At 43.1% G+C, this 23,118-nt stretch overlaps 1 protein-coding gene across 4 annotated transcripts in view; it reads left to right on the top strand.

Moving 5' to 3' along the window:
- The first annotated feature begins 8,591 nt into the window (after nt 1-8,591).
- The window catches only part of LOC133218723 (ephrin type-B receptor 5), a 66,813-nt gene continuing 52,286 nt past the window's right edge, over nt 8,592-23,118 (top strand). For 3 of the 4 annotated variants that reach the window (XM_061365438.1, XM_061365435.1, XM_061365439.1), the window contains exons 1-2: nt 9,023-9,037; nt 18,267-18,364. The gene's annotated coding sequence lies outside the window, so the exon portion shown is untranslated. Of the gene's footprint in view, nt 9,038-18,266; nt 18,365-23,118 lie in introns of all 4 variants that reach the window. The other variant, XM_061365436.1, reaches the window with a different exon arrangement.

Here is a 23,118-nt window from a genome sequence, read left to right on the forward strand (position 1 = left end):
TTTGTGTTATACCTTAGTTACTAAACTGTTCTTATCTCAACCCGTGGGAATTGCATTCTTTTTGATTCTCCTCTCCATCCCTCCGGGAGTAGGGGGAAGAAAAAAAAGAGGGGGGGAGTGAGTGAACAAGCTGTCTGGCTGGGTTTAAACCACGACAAGGCACTACCTACGGTAATTTGTGCCTACATTTGAGCATAAATTGCCCCAGCTCGTGGGGCAATGGACAGAGACTGCATTGTTGGAGGGTGCAGGTGAGGTTGTTCAGGGCAATTAAGGCCTATTGGTGCACTCAGGATTCTGACTGTCTTGGCTGAAAGAATATAGCATCATAGAAGAAATCACAGACTCATAGGAAAAAAGACATTTGAAAACAAACTTCATTTCCCACGCTGTAGCATCACACTGTCACTAGGATAATGCTGACTTTATAAATAGAAAGCACCCATTAGTTCAAGATACTTTCTACACCACAGAGAAGCATAGCAGGGTAGTAGTTAATGATTAATCTTTGGCACTTAGAATTCATGAGAATCCCTGCAGTACTACTGACAAGGTAGGTGGTTTCAAAATCCTTTCTCTACTGAGTTTGTGTGGCTGAAGGAAGTAAACCTACCCTGGACTGTACTGTGCTAATAAGGACTCTTAAACAGAGAGGGTTCACACTTTATCAAGCTTTCTTTTTTTGCATGGAAATTCCAAAAATGTTATACACTGTATTTTACATGGTAAAAAAGTACCTTCTAGTAAATGGTATTCATGTGAAGTATCAGCTGGAGTTCAGTGGAAGTGATATCCCTACCTGCAGGTTTTGGTATGCTTTTGGATGTTTGGATGTTAAGCAGATATTGTTAGCTAACAATACCACTTCTGTCCACCGACTGGCACTGTTCAATTACAGAAATACAAAGCAGAGTCTTCTGGTCCCAACTCCCAGCTTTTGAAAAAGGCACTCCTAAATTGCATGCTTTATGTGATTTTGCACCCACAGTGATCTAGAATTCCATGCTCTCTTTAAAGACCTAGAAAATGCTAGACTCTCCACATGTTTAGCCTCTGAACCCCTGTGTGCAGATCTCAGCACAAGAAAAATGTTACTTGTTCTCAAACACCTCCCCTGGTTCTCTGTTCTCCTGAGATCCAGTTCAAAAGTACACTCCCTTCTCTAAGTTGTTCTTCAGTCTAATCCTCGCCTGGAGCAACTTGAGGCCTTTTCCTCTTGTCCTATCAGTTGCTACTTGGGAGAAGAGACCAACACCCAGCTTGCTGCAACCCCTTTCAGGTAGCTGTAGAGAGCAATAATGTCTCCCTAGCCTCCTTTTCTCCAGACTTAACAACCCACAGTTTTCTCATGAGACTTGTTCTCTAAGCACCTTGGGAGCTTCATTGCTCTTCTTTGGACACCCTCCAGCACCTCAGTGCATCTCTGGTATTAAGGGGCCCAAAAGTGAACACAGAATTTGAGGTGCTGCCTCACCAGTAACCGGTACAGGGAGATGATTGCTGCCCTGGTCCGGATGTCACACCATTGGTGATGCAGTCCAGGATGCTGTTGGCCTTCCTGGCCACCTGGGCACAAGCTGCTCATGCTCAGCTGCCTGTAGACCAACACCCCCCAGGTCCTTTTCTTCCAAGACACTCTCCAGCTGTTCTTCCCCAAGCCTGTAGCATTGCCTGGGGGTGTTATGACCCAAGTGCAAGACATAGCATTGAACCTTGTTGAATCTCATACAACTGGCCACAGCCCATCGATCTAGCCTGTTCAGATGCCTATGTAGTCTTTCTACCCTCAAGCAGATCTACACCCTCACCCAATGTGGTGTTATCTGCAAACTTACTGAGGGCACGCTCAATCCCCTCATCCAGATCGTTGATAAAGATGTTACACAAAACTGATACAAACTACTGAACAAAACACTCAGCCCTGGGGAACACGACCAGTGTCTGGGGGCCAATTGGATTGAACTCCATTCAGTACCACTCTTCGGGCCTGGCCATCCAGCTAGTTTTTTACCTAACAAAGAGCACGCCTGTCCAAACCATGGGCAACCAGTTTCTCTGGGAGAATGCTGTGGGAAACAGTGCCAAGGGCAAGGTAAGTTGCAAACTCCAGGTAAGCAACCTCCATAGCCTTTCTCTCATCCATTAAATGGGTCACCTCTTCATAGAAGGAGATCAGGTTGGTCAAGCAGGACCTGCCTTTCATAAACCAATGCTGACTGGGGCTGATCTCCTGGTTGTCCTGTACATGCCATGTGATGGTGCTCAGGATGATCTGCTTCATAACCTTCCCTGGCACCAAGGTCAGAGTGACAAGCCTGTAGTTCCCCAGATCCTCCTTCTGGCCCCTTTTGTAGCTGGGCATCGTATTTGCTAACTTCCAGTCAACTGGGACCTCCCCAGTTAGTCGACTGATGATAAATGATTGAAAGTGGCTTGGTGAGCACTTCTGCCGGCTCCCTCAGTACCGCTGAGTGGATCCCATCCAGCCCATAGACTTGTGCATGTCTAAATGGATTAGCAGGTTGCTACCCATTTCCCCTTGGATTACAGGGGCTTAATTCTGCTCTCCATCACTGGCTTCAAGCTCAGGGGGCCCTGGCTCCCATTGCCTGTCTTCAGCTCTGGGTGCCCCAAGTACTACTGTTCTTACTATTAGATTGAGGCAAAGAAGGCATTAAGTACCTCAGCCTTTCCTTGTCCTTTGTATTTTTTATTGTCTTTCTATTCAATTGAAATGGAATGAAGCTGCCATAGGGGAAGTTCAGATTGGACATTAGGAAAAGGTCCTTCACTGAGGGTGGTCAGCCACTGGAGCAGTCTCCCCAGAGAAGTGCTCACAGCACCGGGTTTGTCAGAGGTCAAAGAGCATCTGGACAATGTTCTTTGTCATATAGTTTAGGTAGTCCTGCGAGGAACAGGGAGTTAGACTTGATGAACCTTATGGGTGCCTTCCAACTTGAGATACTCTAGTATTCGATAACGCTATGATTCCGGAAGATAAGCAAGATGATTAGAATAGGTCATCCCACAACATGGCATACAAGCAGTTGTTCATTGCTACTGTTACCTTCAAGGTGATTACCTTCTTCAGGAGTGCTAATAAATATATAGGAGATTTGTTGTTCTCATGTTACATTGTGGTTAAACCTGGGTGGTTTCCCACACCCCCAGTGCTTGTCAGATTTAGTGAACAATGGCATTTCAACAATTTCTGGAGGTATTTTCAAGTTTAGCTTCAGTTTCCTGCACAGTTTTGGGAAGATTTCCTTTCTTTTTCCAGTTTTAGTCACAGACTGCAAGACAGTAATAAAACCCCATCCCTATTGTGGGATACTCACTATTAAAGGCATCATACTCTGGGAACTGACATATGTCCACTTTAAACACACATCAACTGGGTTGATGCTTAAAGGGGCGATCTTGCGTGCCACTCCTCACCTGCAAAGGCATCATACTCTGGGAACTGACATATGTCCACTTTAAACACACATCAACTGGGTTGATGCTTAAAGGGGCGGTCTTGTCTGCCACTCCTCACCTGCACAACCTTTGCCTTCCCACCAGTCTTTCAGCTGTGGCACTTATACAGCTCCATAAAGACTCCTACACATACACTATAATTCTACATACGATTTTTGGTGAATTAGTTTTCAGCCAGATCAGTTCTTTAATCCAGGTCACTGCACAAATCCTTGCGGCCAGCAGGGGGAAGGTGATCAAGACATACAGCTCAGGATAGAGAAAAGAAAGAGTGAGGTTGTCTGTCTCAGTAGAGGCCTGTATTCTTGTGGGGTTGGAATGTCTGTGGGACCATAGCCATAGCAGCAATTCCCATTTTGCACTATGGTGATTTTAAACTGTTCTCTACAAGTATGTTGTCATCCCCAGGCTTCTGAGCGTGGCAATCTGTGCATGGGAGATGGAATGTGTGAAGGGAGAAATTCATGTTTTATGTTGAGAAGTTTCCATATCTTACAGGTAATTAAACATTCCTTGGGAAAGAAACTGGTACCCAGGCTACAGGATGGAACCCAGGAACTGCCAGGCTACGGACTTGTTCTGTTTGTGAAACACTTCTTCTGCCAGCACCTTTATGTATCTAACCATTCATTTCCTCCTCTGAAGAGCTTCTGAATTAAGTTGAATTGAGTGTTTCATGCTAAAGGATGTTCTTTTAGCACTTCCCCACATTTTTTCCCTCAGAAAGAAAAGAAATAATTTTATTCCAATCCAAACTAAATTTGCAGTTCTCCTTTCCTACACATTTTTCAGCTGAAAGCTAAACTGAAGCTGCAGTCATTTATATAACCCCTTACTGTAACCTTGAGGAGGCTCAGAGACCTTCTGCTTTGACACAGGATGATGAAAGCTTCCCAGTTTGAGAGAAACAGTCCATTGGTACCTTACATTCTCTTACAGAACCTGAGCCTCATTCCTTTTCAGCTTCTTCAGTGTTTAACCTTCCTCATTAGCCTTTCTACTTCAGTAACTTATTGTCTTTATTTTTCTACTGAACTTCCAAGAACAAGCTGTATGTTAGGGCATCTTTTTAGCAGGGCAATTGTTCTTAAATCCCAGGACACTTAGGAAATGTAACTTCCCATTTTTGTAGCTGTTGCTCCATTTTTTCTGCTTGACCATAAGCGTGCAAGAGAAAACAGGAACTTTTTGAAGCCTTATGCAGCTTTCTGGGGTCACGTTAATCTCTTCTAAGTATGAAGGACTTCAATACACTCTTTCTGAAACAACAAAACAATGGGATAATTGCAATTTATTTGAGCCCTTCTTCCTTCCAAGTCATACAGACAATACTGAACTAAGTACAGTGCTACTTTGTCTGTGCTATTCCAGCAAGAGTCTGCAGTTCCTGTTCTTCACAAATCCAGCAGAAATGGGAAATCTCATGCTTGGTCAAGAACTGGGGTCACAGAATACCTCCTGAGGAAACAAGTAAAGCTTGGAACATGGGTCAACATGGATCAGCAGGCAGAAAACGCTGAACTCATACGCTTGATAGGCTACAGAGAAGATTGCAATATACCTATACATTCATACCTAAATGATGGCAGAGAAGGAACAGAGAACAAGCCTGCTGTGTAAGCAAAACCACACTGCTTCTTTCAAAGGGAGATCTGAAACCCATAAGAAGTCACTTTGCTAGTAGAAAATGTCATTATTTGTAATGAAGAGTAAAAAGTAAACAAAAACATAAATAAATACATGACTATATACTAATGCCTACCAAGAGCCAGTGCAGAGACTGAATCTGCAGGGTCTGGTCTTTCACACTCCACTTTGCACTGCCTGTCAGTCAGTCTTACACTTCTGAGCTTCCCTAACTTCTCTTCAGTTATCTCATTAATTCTCTGTAAGCTGCTCCTCTGCTGGGCTTTCTTATGGTTTGATACTTTTGTATCCAGCACATCAACAAACAAAACAGGGCCATGATATAGAGTATCCAGAAGGGTATTATGAGGTTTTAATTTACTGATCTGTATGATTAAGTTTTTAGAAATCTGGGAAGAAAAATGTGCTAGGTTAGACTTTTGAAATGATAAATCTGCCCTTGAAAAAATCTGGGAGATTTTTATCTACTGAAAATATTTCTGCTTCAAAACTGCTTGTCAGACATGTCCTCTCATGTATATATAAATAGTGCCCTTCTTACTCTTTCTTCTGCCTGCTATACTATTTGCTATTCCCAGCTCCTCCCCTTCTTTGCATTCCTGTCTTTCCTTGTCTGTCTTTTATAGTTGCTCTGTGTGTATCCTGCTTCCTCTATCTCTGTCTTCCACTTCTCTCACTCTTACTCTCCTTATTCTCTCCTTTTCTTTTGAAACTCTATTCCCCCTGTCTTAGCCTCACCCCTCCTTTTTATCCTCTCTCATGGGTGGTTTTCTGCTCTTTGGTTTACGTTGTCTGCCCTGCACATTCCAATTCTTTTCTCTTCAAGACCTAACATGTTTCACGCAGTGAGGAGATTATTTGTGAAATAGATTATGCTTTGCTATTTTGACCGTTGTTTTAATAACTGCACCTTCTTCTTTTGCTTTAAATATTATGAGATCTGTTTGTGCATCTGGATATTTGCAACTCTTGAGTGGAATTTTGTGTCAATAATATGAATGTCTGTCTATGTAAGGTGGTGCATGATTGTCTGTATCAGTGGTCTCCAAACTTTTTTGATCATGTATCCTTACTGTTAAAAGACTTTAGCATATATGTATATATGTGTATATATATGTATATGTGTATAACTACTTATTTATAAATTATATAAATGTACTATTGATGTTCTAATACTTTTCTCTTGCATGCAGTGGGTCATCTTGCACACCCCTTATGATGCATGCGCCCCACTTAGGAGACCACTGACCTGTATCATGCAGCCACACTGTTGCATAAAGTGTGCTGGTTTTGTCATGTTTGAGATTGCCCCAAGAATCAGATCCACCCATGGCAGTTTGCAACAGAGAGCTTTTGTTTCTCCATCTCTGTCACGGCTGGGCTGTAACTGTTTACATTTTGAGAAGGGTGACTTTTTCTGCTACGATGCGATAATCTGCCTCGTAGATGAAGGTCTCAGAAACTGGAAAAGTTTTGGAAGATAGAAAATCATGCACTGCAAAATGCTCCAGCACTGAGGAAAGAACATTTAAACATTGCCTTAAAAATAATCCCTAGGAAAGGGCTGTCATCTTGCCTTTCGCCAGGTGAGATTTCAAACAGGGTTGGGGTGTTGCATGTGCATGCCTGCATCCCTGTAGCACAGGAAGTTTCCCCAAACTTCCCCATTCATAGTAGCAGCTTGTTCATGCTTGGCTTTCATTACACAAGGAGGAGGAGGAGGTTTTGGGGGAATAATCCATTACCATAAAGGGGAGGAAGTGTTTCTGCAGCTATTGAACAAAGCAGCTGGTTAACCTCTTTCACGACCCTGGTGCAATGGTAGAGTCCTACTTGCTCCTTTCTAGGAGCCAGATGCTCCTCATACTACTTAAACGAAGAAGAAGGGAAAACATATGTGCCAAAATTTACTACGGAACTGAGTAAGGTCCAGATGCCATGAGGAGCTGAGTACTTGCAGTTTCTCCTGAAGGCAATTTATTTTAGCATCAGTGGTGGGGGGAGGATGGCCGAGTGGGGGTAGGAAGGGGGGTGGAAGGGCAGGAAAGAGGTCTGCTCTGATTTGTCTCTAGAAACCCCCACAGAGAGGCTTTGAGAAAGTAACTATGGTGTCTCGGAAGAGGGTGTATATATATACAGAACTGCTAGAAAAGGCTTTGCTGTGTGGAAACTAGCCCTAGCTTTCTGAATTCAGAGATATTCTGCTATCTGATAGTACTTCTTTTAAGCACAAGTTTATATATTTTAACATGCAGCAGGGTGTCTTAATGTTTATTTGTGCTTTTGTATGTGTACCAGTGTTTTACACTGAAGGGAATCGCAGTCCCTTTATATTGTATGTAACATGAGTTACTTTGGCAGCAGAAGCCCAAAATTCTGGTGAATTTTGGTATATTTTCCCTTCAGTCCCGATGGGCACACTCTGCTTGCCCTGTAGCTCACAGCACCCTCTTTTTCTGCCACTTGTACATGTAACTCACAGAATGGTACATACAATCAGAGGGTTATACAGCATGCCTCATCCTCCAGCATTTCTCTACACTCAGCCCAGTACCATTCACAATTGAGTAGGTAGACTCTTTCTCTTGCACTACCAGGAGGCAGGAGCAAGCCAAAAAGATGCTTCCAGTCCTTTGTTTCTACGATGGCAGATGAGGTTATCCTTTAGGATAATTGAAGAACCATTCATTCACACCATTGCCGATTGAGTCTTATTAGTGCCTAAAATTAAGGAAGCACCTAGTTCTGCGGTATTTGATCGGGAGCATTTGGAAGTGTAGCGCAAGTAAGCACGTATGTGCTAACTTTAAGCTGGGTTGCCACAGAACGGCAGCACCACGGATTTCAGCAATGTGAAGTGAAACTGATCGAGCATCAGCAGTTGATGCTGTTACTCCAGTACTGCCACACTGTATCTTCTGGCACGAACTTAGCAGGGCTCGCACACCCGCAGTCACATTTGGACATCCCCACACAAAGACCGGCTGCAGCACGACAGGGGGGTGGACAAGGCGCTGTGCCGAGGAAAGACCCACCGGGTTTCCCCGTGGAAGCGGGAGGGGAAGTTTCCCCTCTGGAAGACACGGGGCGGAGGAAGCGTGGGGGAGCCTGTGCAGCAAAGGCCGGGATCCAGGACGGAACCCGATGCCGCCCAGTGCAGCGGTTGCCACAGGACGGTGGCTCCGCGCCCCGCTCGACCCCTGCGAGCCCCCGGCTGCGGCAGTCGGCAGGAGGGAGGCGGCGGGGGCCGAGTGAGCCGGCAACGGAGGAAGAGAGGACGGTGCCCGGCGCCACGGCACCGGGGATGGCGGCCGCCGCCTCCGTGCGGGATCGCGCAGCCCCCTCCCAGCCTCATTCGCTGCCGATCGCTGCTGCGCTGGGCCGGGCCTCGGCACAGAAGAGCGGTGGGGAGGGGGCCAGCAGAAGAGGAGGGGCACGGCGGGGAGGGGCGGGCGGCAGGGGGAAAGCAGCGGGATGAGCCCGGGGGAGGGAGGGGAGGAAAGAGGGAGGCAGCTCCTGGGAAGAGGGAGGAGGAGAGAGGGAGACTCTTGTAGGAGAGCGGGATCGGGGTGAGGAGGGAAGAGGAGAAGAAGAAGCCGCTCCCGGAGAAGGGCCTGGAGAGGAGTGCGGGGAGGGGGACCCCTCGCAGGCATCCGACCCGCAGAAGGCATCGGTCGAGGGCCAAGAGCTGTGCCCGGGGGCCAGGGGACAAAGAGGCAGTGGGCGCAGAGCGAGAGGGACCTGGCGCTGGCCCATGGAGGCGGTGTCACTTGCACCGTGAAAATGGTCTTTGTCCAAGTTTCCTGATGCCGGCAGAGCGGCCGGCATGGCTCTAGCGGGAAGGGCTCCTGCGAGAACTACATGAGCGATGCTGGGAAGTGGAGGGGGTGATGCTGGAGCCCTGCAGAAGGTATTGTGGCGGGCGAGCCGGAGGGGAAGGGCATTGTGAGCCTGGCCGGAGAGAGCTGAGAAAGAGCCGTGGTCGAGGATCTCCTCGGATCTCTGCCATCCGGGAGAGAGGGAGGGGGGGAAGGGAGAAGACCCAACGAAGGAGTGAAAGGGATTAAAACTCCGCAGGCTGTGGGGTTTCTGCCCTTTGCTGCTGTGTAGAGGCTGTTCCTGGGACTCGGAGTGCCCGCAGGGGCCGCCCCCGAGCGCACCTCTCCTCTCTTCGGCCGTGTTGGGGCTGGGAGAGAAAAGCTGCATGGAATTGGTCACGGTTTCCGTGCTCACGGAAATTGCTGTGGAAGCCAGAGCCCTTCCGCACACGCATGGGGTGCTTGTTCTGCTCCCATGGGTGATGTTGCTCTCTGTCTCTAGCTCCTTGAAGAGCCCTAGCTAAATTCTGCCTTTGAAGTCTGTGAAGCAGGAAGGCAGGGGTAGATTGATGCTGCTGTCGGTTCCTGATCCTTGTGGAATGATACGATGAAGTCTGTGTGGCCTGCTCTGTAGGTTGTTTAATGCTCCTCTGAGGGACAAATCGTTGTATGAGTACTTGTTGTAGAGAAAAGACGTATTAACCTATTTTTCAAGGAGCTGGTTCAAGTTACTACGACTCGGGCTAAATAAATCTGAACGTGGGAGGAGCTGCTGTGATGTGTAATTTTAAATTTGCCTTTCAGAGATGCGCTGAAATGATTTAACTTACTCTGAAGTCTCTCTTGCTATTACCACACCTGCCTTCCCTACAAGTTGTAGAAATAAGTGAGTAAAGGTGGGGAAGCAAATCTCCCAAGGGCATCCTTCATTAGCAGTGACATCAAGTCGTGCAGATTGATGAGGAAGGAAAGTGAGAGGGCAAACAGAAACAACAAAGTCAAGACTGTGGAAAGAGTGGCTGCCACCGGACACATCTGCTACCGAGAAATCTGCAGCCTCAGCTGGGATGAACAAGGAAGGCTCCCTTCCTTTCTATGTAGGTTCTAATTGGAAACATGGAAGCTGGAAATGAGTGCACCTCTTGTTTAGTTACATCTGGTGGACCAGCCTCACCCACTAATATTTAGTGACTGTTTTTAGGCTTTTCTTCATACCTAGTTTGAAAGAATTCCGATGGTGAGGTTCCAAAATACTGTTTGTTTGTTGTTTTCTTTATCTGGAAGTTAATTCCCTAAAATCAACACCTTTAACCACCTCAGTCTGTTTCACTAGTGTTTTGGCAAGCCTCAGATAACTGCATAGAGTTGCATCCTTTACTGCATTTTGCGTGTGTGTCTTCTGAGCCATATTATGCATGTGCAGTTTTTAATTCCTTGGTATGTATTGTGCCCCTCTATCCACTAAACAGTTTTTCTTGTCTTCTGAGTTCTCTCCCATTTGACTTTCTTGCACTTAACACTGAGCTGCACGGAAGTGTTTGTATGGCCATGTGTATTGATACTTGAAAATACCATTACTTAAGGGCATTGGAGCTTGTATGAAGCAGGATTATCCTTTCTAATTTAATCTCTGAAACTCTGCAGAAAGGCAAGTTTTCTGGCCTTGTTCTGAGGTTCTCAGCTCTTCCAAGCTGCTATCTGTGTAAGAACAGCTTGGGTTATAGAGGCTGTTTTTGGAAGGGGTTGAGGTTTTCTTTTGCTTTTAGGTCTTGCTGTCTCTGCCTTCTGTATTTGACTTGCAGGGTGACCAGTGTCACAATGTAAATGTGGGTTTTGGGGGAAAGGCAGCTGGTGGCTCCATGGAGACAGCTTATTCTCAGGCATGCTCCCATAGGCAGCCAGCAGACATGCCTGACAAGAAAGCTGATCCCTCAGTCCATTGAGAATTGTCTTTATATATATTTATATATATATATACAAATTCACCTGTTTTTGCCCAGGTGCATATGTTTTCCCCTTTGATACTTCATGTGACACATGCATACAGTCATGTAAGAAATCTCTGTAGTTTCTCAGCCCTTACCTTGTGTGCCTCCATTAAGATAGAGTTGCTTTGAGGTGAACTCTCCTTCTGTGGATACCTGCACTGGTATGAGATTTATGCATACTTTCCCCCTGGCTTCAGGAATGCTTCCTTTTATAGTTCTGTTCTCTCTAAAATCTGCTTCTCCTTGTTACCCATGGATTATCGCTCAGCAGCCCCTGTGTGGAAGATTCTCCTGAAGTCCTTACAGATGAGTGTAAAGTACTTTGAGAGCACATTTAAGCTTGCACAGTTTATTTCTCATTTCTGTGGGCATATTGTGTACATTTACTGCACACAGAAATAATAGAAGATGGAAGAAGTAGAAACCGGTATTTATGGTCAAGCTAGATCTTTATAATGTGGTCTAATCACCAAAAAGCATTTCAGTGTTACCCAAAAAGGGCACTATGGTGAAAAGGTGTTTGTTAAGAATATTCCAGATAGCGTGGAATAAAAAGACTAAAGGACTTATTTCTGTGAAGAGAGAAGTTGATTAAAGCTTTAGGAGGGAGCTGATGAACATCCTGTAGTTTTGTCATCTTCTCTTAATGTTTTTTACTTAAACCTGCTTTAATATATTATATCTTAATGTTTTAAAATCTGTATTCTGTTAGGAAGCTTTATATCATCTTACAACAGTGCAGTTAACATACTTTTTCCAGCTCCTGGCTCCATAAATTCATCAGTTTTCTAACTTTTTGCAGCCTTACTGTTTATCTTCTGCCTGTAGAGTCTTGCACTGGACATCCCTCTTCTCTCCATATTTGCTCTTTGGCAACTATGCAGTGTCATTGTTTCTAGTGGTGCCAACATGAAACAGACCCCAAAAGGATAAAAACTCCTTAATTATTCCTGTCAGCCACGGTACCCTGACAAGTGAGCAGAAAATGTGCCGAGTAAGAAAATGCCATTTCATATTGTTGCTCTTCTTGCATTTGATTTATACAGGGAGTTTAAAACTTAACAAAGATTAACTACACGAGTAGTTGCTTCTCAGAAACACGTGTTATGCTTTCTGAAACTATTATTTTAAATGTGCTATTGATAGATGTATAAACCTAAAAGTGTACACTTGATGGAAGTACTGGTGCAGTATTTGGTACAGAAGATGCTGTCTCGCCTCTTCAAAAGTCACTGGGGAGTAGGCTGATGCTCCTGTCGCAGAGGTGCTACTAGCAGATTGCTCTGGAGACCACTTCTGAGAAAAGCACTAGCTTTGGAAGTCAAGGTCTTGTAGCTGGTTTCAGTTTTCCATGCCTTCAGAGGCCCCTGTTCATGCTGCTGCTCAGGGCTTGCTTGTCAAGAAATGTTCTGTTCACATATTTCACGTGCACACACCCCATCCCCTATGCATGCGTATATGCACATGCCCACGTATGCGCACAACAACAGCTAAAGAGAAGGGGAAAAAAGTGCTATCCTGGGAATACAGAAGATGCTGGAGACTGTGAGAACACAGCCTATCCAGTCTGAAAGCTATAGCCTTACATATGGAGGCTTAAGGTCTTAGTTCACCTTAGGATGGAAATTCTTGCCAGCCCAGACCTGTATATTGAAACATAGATGACTTCATTTTCAGACTTCCCCCTCCCCAGGCTTGCCAAAGAAATGATTCTTCTGCTGATTCTGCAGTTTCCAAGTGCTTTTTTTTCATTCTATGCCATGTCTCTGGAAAACATCCAGTGTGTCCAAATCGGGTAATTAAACCATAGAAGCTGGGGATGGAGGACTACTGACTGTAACTTGTTTCAGGTTTAGCATACCCATGTTCCTCCAAGTTACTGTGAAACCTTCAAAGCTCCCTGAATGATCTGATCTCTCTCCCACTTAACTGTAAAACACTCACATGACAGGTCTCTATTTGACCCGTCTGGGGCAGTGTGAAGGATCCAGACCTTTAGCATCAGGCTTACCACAGCCTGCCTCAGATCCTGAGGATGTCTACAAATGGAAGCAGGGTACCTTGGCAGAACTCTCTTATCTTCCTAACTATTCTTTAAGAAGAAGGTAGGATGTCACAAGAGGCATATTGTTGCAGAGATTTCTGGGCAGATCTTCAGTTTCCATTTGGAAATTCAAATTGGTCTGTTTATAAAACCATTTGAATTTTCAAATGCTAAGTTTCACTTACAGCTAGGATCGATTTGATTCCAGTAAGCAGAATCAGAAATGCTTTCTGCACCAGAAAGATGTTTAGAATTATTCCTTCTTGGTTTTGAGCCAGGAAAAAGCTGCTGGAAGCACAGCTGGATTTGGGATGGTTGCCTGCAGTTGTCTCCCAGATAGTCCCTTCCCTTGTTAATGTCAGTAAGCTTTGAGCTGGCGCCAGCATCAATGGGAATGCAAATATGTACTGCCATTTTCACTTTTCAGTGAGTTTGCTAATCCTGTTTGGGGCATGTGTTGTTCATAAAGGGGCTACCACATCAGCAGTTATCACTGCCATCATTATCAGGAATGGAACAATTCTGCTGAGGAATGCTGCTTTCATTACCAGGGATGTTAGGGGCCTTCTCCTCCAGTACCTAAGCATGTTAGAAATCAGCAAAAGTGTAGTACAACCTGATCTGAGCACAAATGGTGCTGAACTGAGTGTAAATAAGTCTCTTAAAATCTAGCAGACAGAGGGAATTCACTGTAGTTTGCATGCATCTTGGTGTGTTCTTGTTGTGTTCTGCTGGGGCACGTATATGGAGTCAGATGCTGAAGAGTAATTAATTTTCTTCTGGAGCCTTAGTGTAGCACCTCAGGGCCCCAGGCTGAGCACCAAAAGACATTTAGTGAAATAACGTAATGGGAATGATGCATGACTTGTGTTCCTCCTTTCATTCAAAAGTACTCCCAATGCTGACTGGAAGAGTTGTGTTGATAATTGCATGTTTCTCATGGTTAGTTTTACCTGTCTTGAATTAGAAGTGGGTCTGGGTGGTCTCAAGAGAGCTGCAGGTTCCTGCAGCAGAGGAAATCAAATTAGTGACTTGCTCACTAGATCCTTGTTACCTGAAGATGATGGTTTAAAACATTGTTTCCTAAATAATTCTTCTTAATTCTGTCTACTCAATTACCCCCAGAAGAGTGCGTGATGTGATGGGATGTAAAGCAAATAAACCAGTCGTGGAAACAAAGCAAAAATAAAAACATTCACTTCTTTAATTAAGCTAAAGCAAGTTTTACCCTCTTTGGTAAAACAACACCTACTGGACAGCTCTTAATTGAAAGGATCAGAATAGGTCATTGAACTGTTGTACCTGTCTTATTTCTCCTGTCTGATAATCTGTACCAGCCCACTGTGTCTAATAGGGTTATGAAGAGTTGCGTGGATAGAAATTAAGAGTGGGAGGGGGGAACTAGCCCTGAAACCACAGCATGTTGTTTTAAATTAGGTTTTAGATGATTCTTTTTAAAAGGGCATTGCTTCCCCCCTCACCAGATCATAGGAGATCAGCTCAGTTTTCTCTGCTGTATTTTCTTCCATGCCTCTGAACCCATGGTGTTGAAATTGGACAATCCCTGACTAATGCAAATGCACATGGGCTGTTTGTATTTGACTGTGTGAACTTCTCTGCCGCAACGCTGGTGAACTGGGAGGCTCACGAAGAGCAACAGAAGTGACTACATGGAATTTTTGACATGCTGCTGGAAAGAACTAGCTTAGTGATGGCTGAGGAATGGTTGCTCTGGAGTATCTGTACCACCTGGGAGACTATTGACAGTACCCTAGGCGAAGTGGCTGAAGTAAAAGGGCTGGCCAAAATTGCCCAAAGTATAAATGATTTCAGGTTCATCATTAAGGCGTATTTTCTTCCAGCAAGGGTCTAGGTAGATTGTAGGAAGTAGTGCAAGCTTTATTGTTTATGTCATTTAAAAACATAACTAGAAGAACTTAAAGGAATAAACAGACAAACCTCCTTCAGTTGACTGGGGACTGTGGGCCAGGTGTTGTCTAAACAGAGGGGCCCATTCCCCTCTTAGTTTCTGTTAGTCTTAGCAGCAACTGGGAGAGGGACTACCTTACTGACAGAAAATACATCTCGGTTGTGCTGTGTTACAGCAATGTCTAGTTGGTATCCAAAGAAAGGGTGTGTTGTACTTGCTGCATTTTAAGTGTAATCCTTTGCTTTGGAAGTTGGACATGGCTGTAACAAGAGCAGTAAGCCCCAGCATCGACACTGAAATATAAATAAGCCTTTGAGGCACAGAGGAGGCAGGATGAGCTCTGAGATTTATATGTTACTATTTTCCTCTCTGGCATGAAAAATAATACAAACATGCATTAGAAAGAGATGCTATGAGCCTGAAATATGTTTCTATTATATATCCTTCTTGTAACCTGCTTGGCCTTCCATTTTCCTGTTAAGACTTTTTTCTGTTCTACTGAAGTATTAGTGGCACATAATGTTCTGATTTCCTGAGGCTGGAAACAACAAACTGGAAATGCAGGATGGAGGAGGAGGGAAGGACCTGAGAATAGAACTGGCTGCTCTGCAGGCTTTGCCAGTAACAAGTTCAAATGTTTAATGGGGCCCTCTAAACCCACTTTCACTACACATGGGCTCCCTATGGTGCTTCAGCTAGTTGTTCCACCCAGCCATTTCCTTTCAGGTTATCCCTCTGCAGCCTTGATCTCACTTTTCTTCAAGCTGCCATTTCTGCCTCACTGTTCTCTCAACTGTCTCCTAGATGAGCACCAATTTTGGGCAGCCTCATACCCAAAATCAAAGCCAGAGGCTGGTCTGAACATTGAACCAGCATGAATCGTTCATGTTGTCCTCTACGTGTCCTCTACAATGATTTATCCATATGTTCTTGACAAGAGGTAAAGAAACTTAAGGACCAAGTCAGATGCTTCTGAGTTTGAATAGGACCCTCATATTGTCTGTTCCTATTGCTCAGTTCAGTCATTTCAGCAATGAGACCAAGGTAAGAAGGAAGGAGAGCAAGATTATGGATTTAAAAACTAGAACTGAAGAGAGAGAAGCTGCAGAAACCATCCCTTTTCTTAAAGTATTCCCAGAATAAATTCTAGGTTTAATAGTTCCTGTTTCTGCATTTGTACTGTGCCTTGAGAGATTGCTAGCTAGGAGATTGTGGCTCCCTAGCTGTTTGTTACTGCACAGTGCAGTAACACCTCCTGCAAAATTGGTAGGACTACAGTATAGTATAGTGTTGGTGCGCAGTTCTGTGGAGCATGATCAGTGCAGTGCAGGATTATTCTGTAGCAATTTATTGTCTAACATGAACAAGAGACTCAAAATAATGGTGGAACAGGCAGAATTCCCATATAGACAAACAGCGGTTGCATAAGGATGAAAAACTGTGTACTAGAAGTCTTCTCAGAGCCATTTTCTTCATAGCTTCCTAGTTTTGTGCATGTATTTCCACATCAAACACTCTAATTTACATGTTAGAGCTAAAGCTTGTGTATTTTGTAGCCTGTTGGTGCAGTCAGTAAAATTTAAGGGAATTGTCTTGACTGAAGATAATTTCTTATTCCCGCTTCCATTCAGGGAAGATCTTATGTTACAGGCCTCTGTTATGAACTCGAAAACTGGTATTTGCAATAGGCGTGGGGTGGAAGCTAACATGGTAGTCAACTGCATGGAGTAGAGCTGAGGGAGGAGGTCTGGACAGCAGATCAGGGCAATTAGCAAGTCAGTGAAGTGATTATGCTTCAGTGCTTTTCTGCCTTGTTTTACCAAGCATTATTTTGTTGCTTCTCTTAACAGGAGTAAAAGCAGTGATGATAAATAATAGTAATAATAATAATAATGCTAATAATCAAATAGTTTTAAAGTAGCTTCTATCTGCAGATGCGTGCAGCAGACAATTTGAGAACCAAGTTCTATGATGGCCTGAGGCTGTGAAACCGATTAAAATGGGAAAAAAGTAGTTATAATTAACCCTTAAATCATGAAGCACATTCTCTGAAAACCTAAGTTGCCTCTTTGAAGCCAGAAAAGAGGTTAATAAAAAGAGGAGCACTGAAATGAAGGTGGTTTCATGTTATTAGTTCCTTCTGTGGTCTGTTTTGAAATGTCAATTTCTGTTATGGAATGAAAGGCAACTTCAAAATGCAGGGAATTCCCAAAGAAGAGGAATGTTATCTTTTAACTGACTGTCAGTGGTGCCATGATAAGTTTGGATACTGTGAATAGGAATAGCATGTAGTTTTTGCTTATGCTAAATATGCCTTACTGCAAAATCCTCATAAATTCAACAGCTAAATTGGAGGTGAAGGCAATAAGTTTATTTTTACAAAAAATGATTATTTACTGCAGCTGAAGAAAAGCTTAATCCTCATTAAAAGGCTTTGCAAACTTTGGTCCAAAAAGCAGTTGAAGAAAAGTATTTTCAGTTTGGTTTTTGCTCCGTATGTACGTTTTGAGTGGTTTTGCATAGATCTTGGTTCATACATTTCTAGACATGCCCTGTAAGGCTCCATTCTTAATTTAAAATGGGAAACAACAGTAGTATGGAACATCCCTTTTTTTAGGCTTATCTGCATCTTTTGTAAGCCACTGTCGCTTTTACACCCACACAACACTTTGGGCCCTTGATTTGCAGATGCATTCAGAGAACTGGTGAGGAAGAGTTATTTGTTCGATTTGTGGCCACTGCTAGCACTGTGATTGGCCTCTTCATCATTTTCCATCCATCAGCAGTCAGAACTTGGTACACAATAAAACTTGAGATTAAAAAGAAGCAAGATCAGCATTGCTGAGTAGATGAGAATATGATTTTAGGGACATTCTCTTTTACATCACACATCCTTCATTTGAATACTGTTTGTGAAAAAGTTCTATTTCCCTTTTCTTTTTAAATGCCAAAATAAGATCTTTTCCTTGTTGTTTTCAAACGTGTTCTGTCATAAAATGACTGTGAAATTTGACGCGTTTACTGAAACTGATCTGTAGCAAATTGTACTGGTGAAGGAAATGTCAGTTTTCAAAGAATTCTTATTACCACAGCCGTTTTTCACACAGAAGGGAAAGCGTGTCCATCTTCAGGGGTACTTGAGTCCAGTTCCCTAACCATAAAGTTCTGTTCTCAACATTTTAGAAATACAGCCTTTTAGACAGTGCTTGAGAAAGATTTGCTTCTGTGCCCTAGAGCTTGTAAAAGACCTATTTTTGTCCTCTCTGAAGCCTTACATCTTCCTTTTGTATAGATAAAGGTATACTGGTTAAAGATAAATCATACTTGAAGCTGAAAACATTGTGTCTATTTCCACATAGGTAGAAGTGCATTGCAAGGATCTGTGTGGAGTGGTACTGAGAGAAGTGTCCTGAGAACTTGCATTAAAATTTATGAGAGCACAGTGAAACCATAACCAGTAAGTACAGCCATCTTCTCTTTCCATCAAAGATGAGAAATGTGATGGGCACCTGCTGATTCTTTTCTCTCTCTCTGTTCTTTATTTACTCCCTTATTTACTGTATGAAAATTCAGTGGGATTAATTTCTGTATCGCCACAGTTTGTATTATTTTTAGGAGAGTTTCTATCAGGCAAATGACGGATAGCATACACAACAGTGCATTCATTCTATAATGTTAGTATTCTAGAGTGGGATTTTGCTTCCAGGTGTTAATGTTAAAAACCTGAGTCTAATTACCAATGTTGCTTTGAAAAGTACATGAATCACTATAGAAATTGCCAGATAAGTCAAATCTTGTGAGGTGGGAAGAGTTTTTATTCAGGAGCTTTGTTGTTCTTGATGTGCACATAAGTCAAGTACCTGAGAAGCATGTGGGAGAAAATCTGTATCTTTAATTATGAACCATGAAACATCATGGGAAGGTGCTGAGGGAGTCTGTGGAAACATGGAGCAGCAGCAGTGAATGAATCTTGGTTAGGAAGAAAAAGTAGGGTCGGAAGCAAAGCTGTGAGCTTTCTCTGGCCGAGTATATGTGTCATGGGAGAGAGTCAAATGAAAGCACTGTGGTTATCTAAGGAAATGCTAACGTGGCCACTTGGATGGGTTGAAAGACAGTACAGAGGCTCGGAATCTCCCCAGACGCCTTTAGGATGTACCTAAGGAGTCATCCGGAGGGGGCTGCTTAGCTGTCCATCACTCCTTTTTTTTTAATCAGTGCAGATCTTAGCTACCCACTGAAGATGATTCAGCTCAGTCCACTGACTGTAGAGTGATTACACTTCTAATCTGGGCATTGTATCTGAGCCTCAAGGGCTTAAAAAAAATCATCTCTTCCCTTCAAGGGCTGTGGAAGTTCTTAAGTTGTATCCCACCAGGAAATGCATAATCAGAGCATGGGAGATCATCTTCAAGACTCCTGTTGTTTCCATGGTAAACAAGGAAATAAATAGCTTTCTTTGGAGAGCATTCAAAAATCAGCCTTTGGATTGTCATTGTAAACTTAAAGGATCCCAAAAGACACAGACACAACCCTATTTAGATAATCTGTAAGAAACAAATGATCAAGCTGGCTAGAGGAAATCTTTTATGACATATGTTGTTGAGAAATAATTCCTGTAAGGTTATACGTTAACACCTATAGCATTTATCCCCAAATTCACTTAATAAACTGGAAGGGCTGTGAAAAGATCCTCAAGGCTTTGTTACAAATTCCACAGTTTTAAGACACTTTGGAGTCATTCAAAATAATCTCAGAGAGTAACAGAGGACAGAAGGGTATTCAGCAACTGTTGAAATGATTTCTATATTTAATTAAATATTTCTCTGTGCTGCTATATATGCCCCAGTGATAAATTCTTTTAAAAAGCACAGAACTCCATAATATTAAAATCCTGAGCGATAAATGATGTGTTGCTTCCTGTTTTCCATTCACTTCCTGTTTGGTTTTGTAGAAAGATTTCTATGAATACCAGTTATTGTATGTCTAGGAAGGGTAGGCAGTGTTATGCCATGTTCAAAGAGTTGCACAGGCATTGAGTGATAGCTCTTCATAACAGCATTGCGACATTTATCCTAGTGGCCATAGCTGCAAAGGCACCTCAGTGGTGAAGGGGCAATTATAGGAGAGAACTGGGAGAAAAGGAGGAGGTAAGGCCTCTTGGTTGATGTATAACACTGTCATGGTTCCCTATTGATCATGAGTGGGAAAAAAAGTATTAATTCCACTTTTTGTGCTCTGCCTAAATGTGATGAATTGGTGTGCAGTACAAATTAATACGTATTACAGTTATTGACTATGCCAGATGTAATCATTTATCTCTTTAATGCTTCTCACTGAGAGATAATATTAAGTTGTTATGAGTCATAGTCCAAAATGTGCAAGAGGTGGAAAGACTGTGCCTGCAAAGGTACAGCATTCTTCTCTGCCCTGAAGAACTGTTGAGGTGCATTCATTTTGCATCTAGATGCTTTGTGTGGGAAACAAGTATGACAAATATTAGGGAAATCTGTTGAATTGAGTGTTGCAGAGAGAACCTATACCCGCATAATGATTTCTAGTGTGAAACAGGCCCAGAGGACTTAATGAACAGTGAAGGTGGAAGAAGCATTGTTCCAGTGGGAGAAAACGAGGTGATTTGGAAAAGTTCTTGCAACAATTAAGAGGAATAGAAAGAGTAAAAATCTGGCATTTGTATAATTTCAGCTTCAATTAGTAGAACAATTTTAAATAGATGGAAGTACTTTCTTGCACAGGGATAGGTATCTTTTCAAATCTGTTGCAAGATCAAAACAAGGATTAAATAAATTCTCATAGAGATGCTGAAGAGAATGGATTGGGGTATATTTCCTAGCAACCCTGCTCTTGCATTTGTGGATGTTGGAGGAATAGTGGGGGAGTGGAGTGGACCACATAGATGCCTAGCTTGCAAGCTGTCCCCAAATAGCACCTCTTCTTGCACTGAAGACACAGAGAAAATGTGGGTTAGATGGACATTAAACTGCTTCGGTGCTCTTTCGTGTGTTTTGAATAGTAGTTTGCACTAAAGCATGTGTACTTGTTATTCTCTTGACTGCACATTCAAAACCACAGCAAGTGTTTTTCCAGTAAGGAAGGCTCTCAGGAGCTCTTGATTGAGAATTGTCAATTTTTATGTTGTGTTGACAGCCCCATTGTTTCCATTGGCCTCTGTGCCTCCTGAGAATACTTCGACCAGCACTAGAGTTTGGGATTTCTTCCAAGTAGTGCAGGATGGAGCATTCTCCCTGCAGTGGATCAAGCTCCTGTCAGCTTTTAGGGAACAGAATATTGGAACTACCCCTAGGTCTTGTGTAGGAGTTAGGGGCTATGGCACTAGTTTCTCCTGCTCCCTCTGCTTTGCTCTGATTTCACAGAACTCTAATAAACGGCTGCATTTCATTCATGGAGAAGAAGAAACTGTCAGGCCCTCATCTCTTCTCCAGGAGGCTTGTGCAGTCCCTGAGCAAACTAGCTTTATTCTTAATCCTAAATGCCTAATTCCTGCTCTGAACCCAGACAGGTGCATTGTTCAGATGAAAGCTTAACTGCTATTTGATGTCAGGCTCTGTAGTGTTATATCGAAAGGATTAGAAAGCAAGGGGTTTTCTTTAAAGCTTAGGTCCGGCAGAACCTATGACCAGCAGAGAATTAATATCGTTTATGTAGTTGTCAATGTTCTTGATCAGTCTTGGGGAAGAAAACCACTCAGTCCATTCCAAGGAGATCCCTCTTAGATTTGCCATGTGTGTTACTACCTCCATCAAGACTGAACACGTAAGCCATTGCGGTACTCTAAAATGAGTGACTACACAAACCTAGGAATTTATTTTCTAATAAAAACAAATATACTGATGGAAGAGAATTTCAGATCAGTGCTTGACCCATTTAGCAACATTAGTGCCCTGTGGCTGTTAAGGTGTCATCATTGATGATGCTTGAATTTTGAGGGAATCCTGTATTTATATATGGAAACCACTGCAGGGGTACTGGTTGCATGAAATAATATTTGCCACAGTTTACATGCAAGATGGGCACATTGCAGTGCCCTTTGTGACAGAAATCTCTCAAGCACAGACCTGTACAAGTGTCTTTTGTCTTGGTAAACATGGGAGCATTATCACTATCTGTTTTGTAGCACTGAGCATCATTTGCCTGGAGCCTGTGCTAAAGTGTTCCCACTTCAGAAAAAGTGAGAAATCACAGCATTGGCTTGGTCTGGTGAGAAGAAACAGGCTTAAACACTGCCAGTTAAGCCAGGCATACTGTGTTTCACATTCAAGGCTTTCCAGCTGACACAGTTTGTGTTTGCAGTGTTGTGTACAAGAAGCCTTGAGATGCTGGGTGAAAGCTGACACTTCTATTGAGATAAACAACAAGGAGAGCAAGGGAGATCCTGAAGGTGATATGTACATGTAGGGAAGCAAAAACAGATCCCAGTAGTGGTTCAGCACTGGAACAGATGCCCAAAGCAGCTGAGGAATCTGCATGCTTGGAGATGTTCAAACTCACCTTGAAAATCTTCCTGAGGAATACTTCTCCCCTTCTGGTTGTTCAGCTAAGAAACCAGGGGTTTGGGAAATACTGGTGATGATTGTATTCATAGCTCTTATTGGGATCTTGAGCATAATGACATTTTGGTAATCCAGATACCACAGTGATGGTGCCAAAGTAAACAACCACGATAGCATCAGTGAATATGTAAGATAACCTGGAGACTTCCATCTCTAATTTCATGGAGTTTTATACTAAAACAAAGGCAATATGTAAATGGTCTTTTCTGACTCCTTGGGATCTTCACTGTTTTATAGTGTTGAATCATTAAAAGACATTTGGATCCTCAGGACCTGTCATGCTTTTCAAATACTGTATGATTTTCAGGGCTTGCAGTGAGTTTGAGATCATTCTACTAGCCAAGGAAGTATATACCCAAAAAATGGTTTAGAATCCTTTATGGAAGGATTAGCATAAGAAGGATTGACAGCTGGATAGCAAGTTCTGTGTAGCTGGAAGAGAGGGAGCTTGAGAAAGGTCATTTAAGGAAGCTTGTTGAAGGATCCTGTGCGTGGAAGGTGTATTACTTTGCAGTAGGATTTGAAGTAAAATGGGGGATGGTGTATTCTGTAGCAAGGAGAAATCTGTCTGAAACCGGTTTTGGAAGAAGTAACAAGCAGAGAAGGCCATGGAAAGGTGCTT

Source organism: Neopsephotus bourkii, unplaced genomic scaffold, assembly GCF_033783945.1.
Source record: "Neopsephotus bourkii isolate Nb327-2 ecotype Australia unplaced genomic scaffold, CSIRO-AGI_Nbou_v1 NB_1287, whole genome shotgun sequence".
NCBI classification, from domain to species: Eukaryota; Metazoa; Chordata; class Aves; order Psittaciformes; family Psittacidae; genus Neopsephotus; species Neopsephotus bourkii.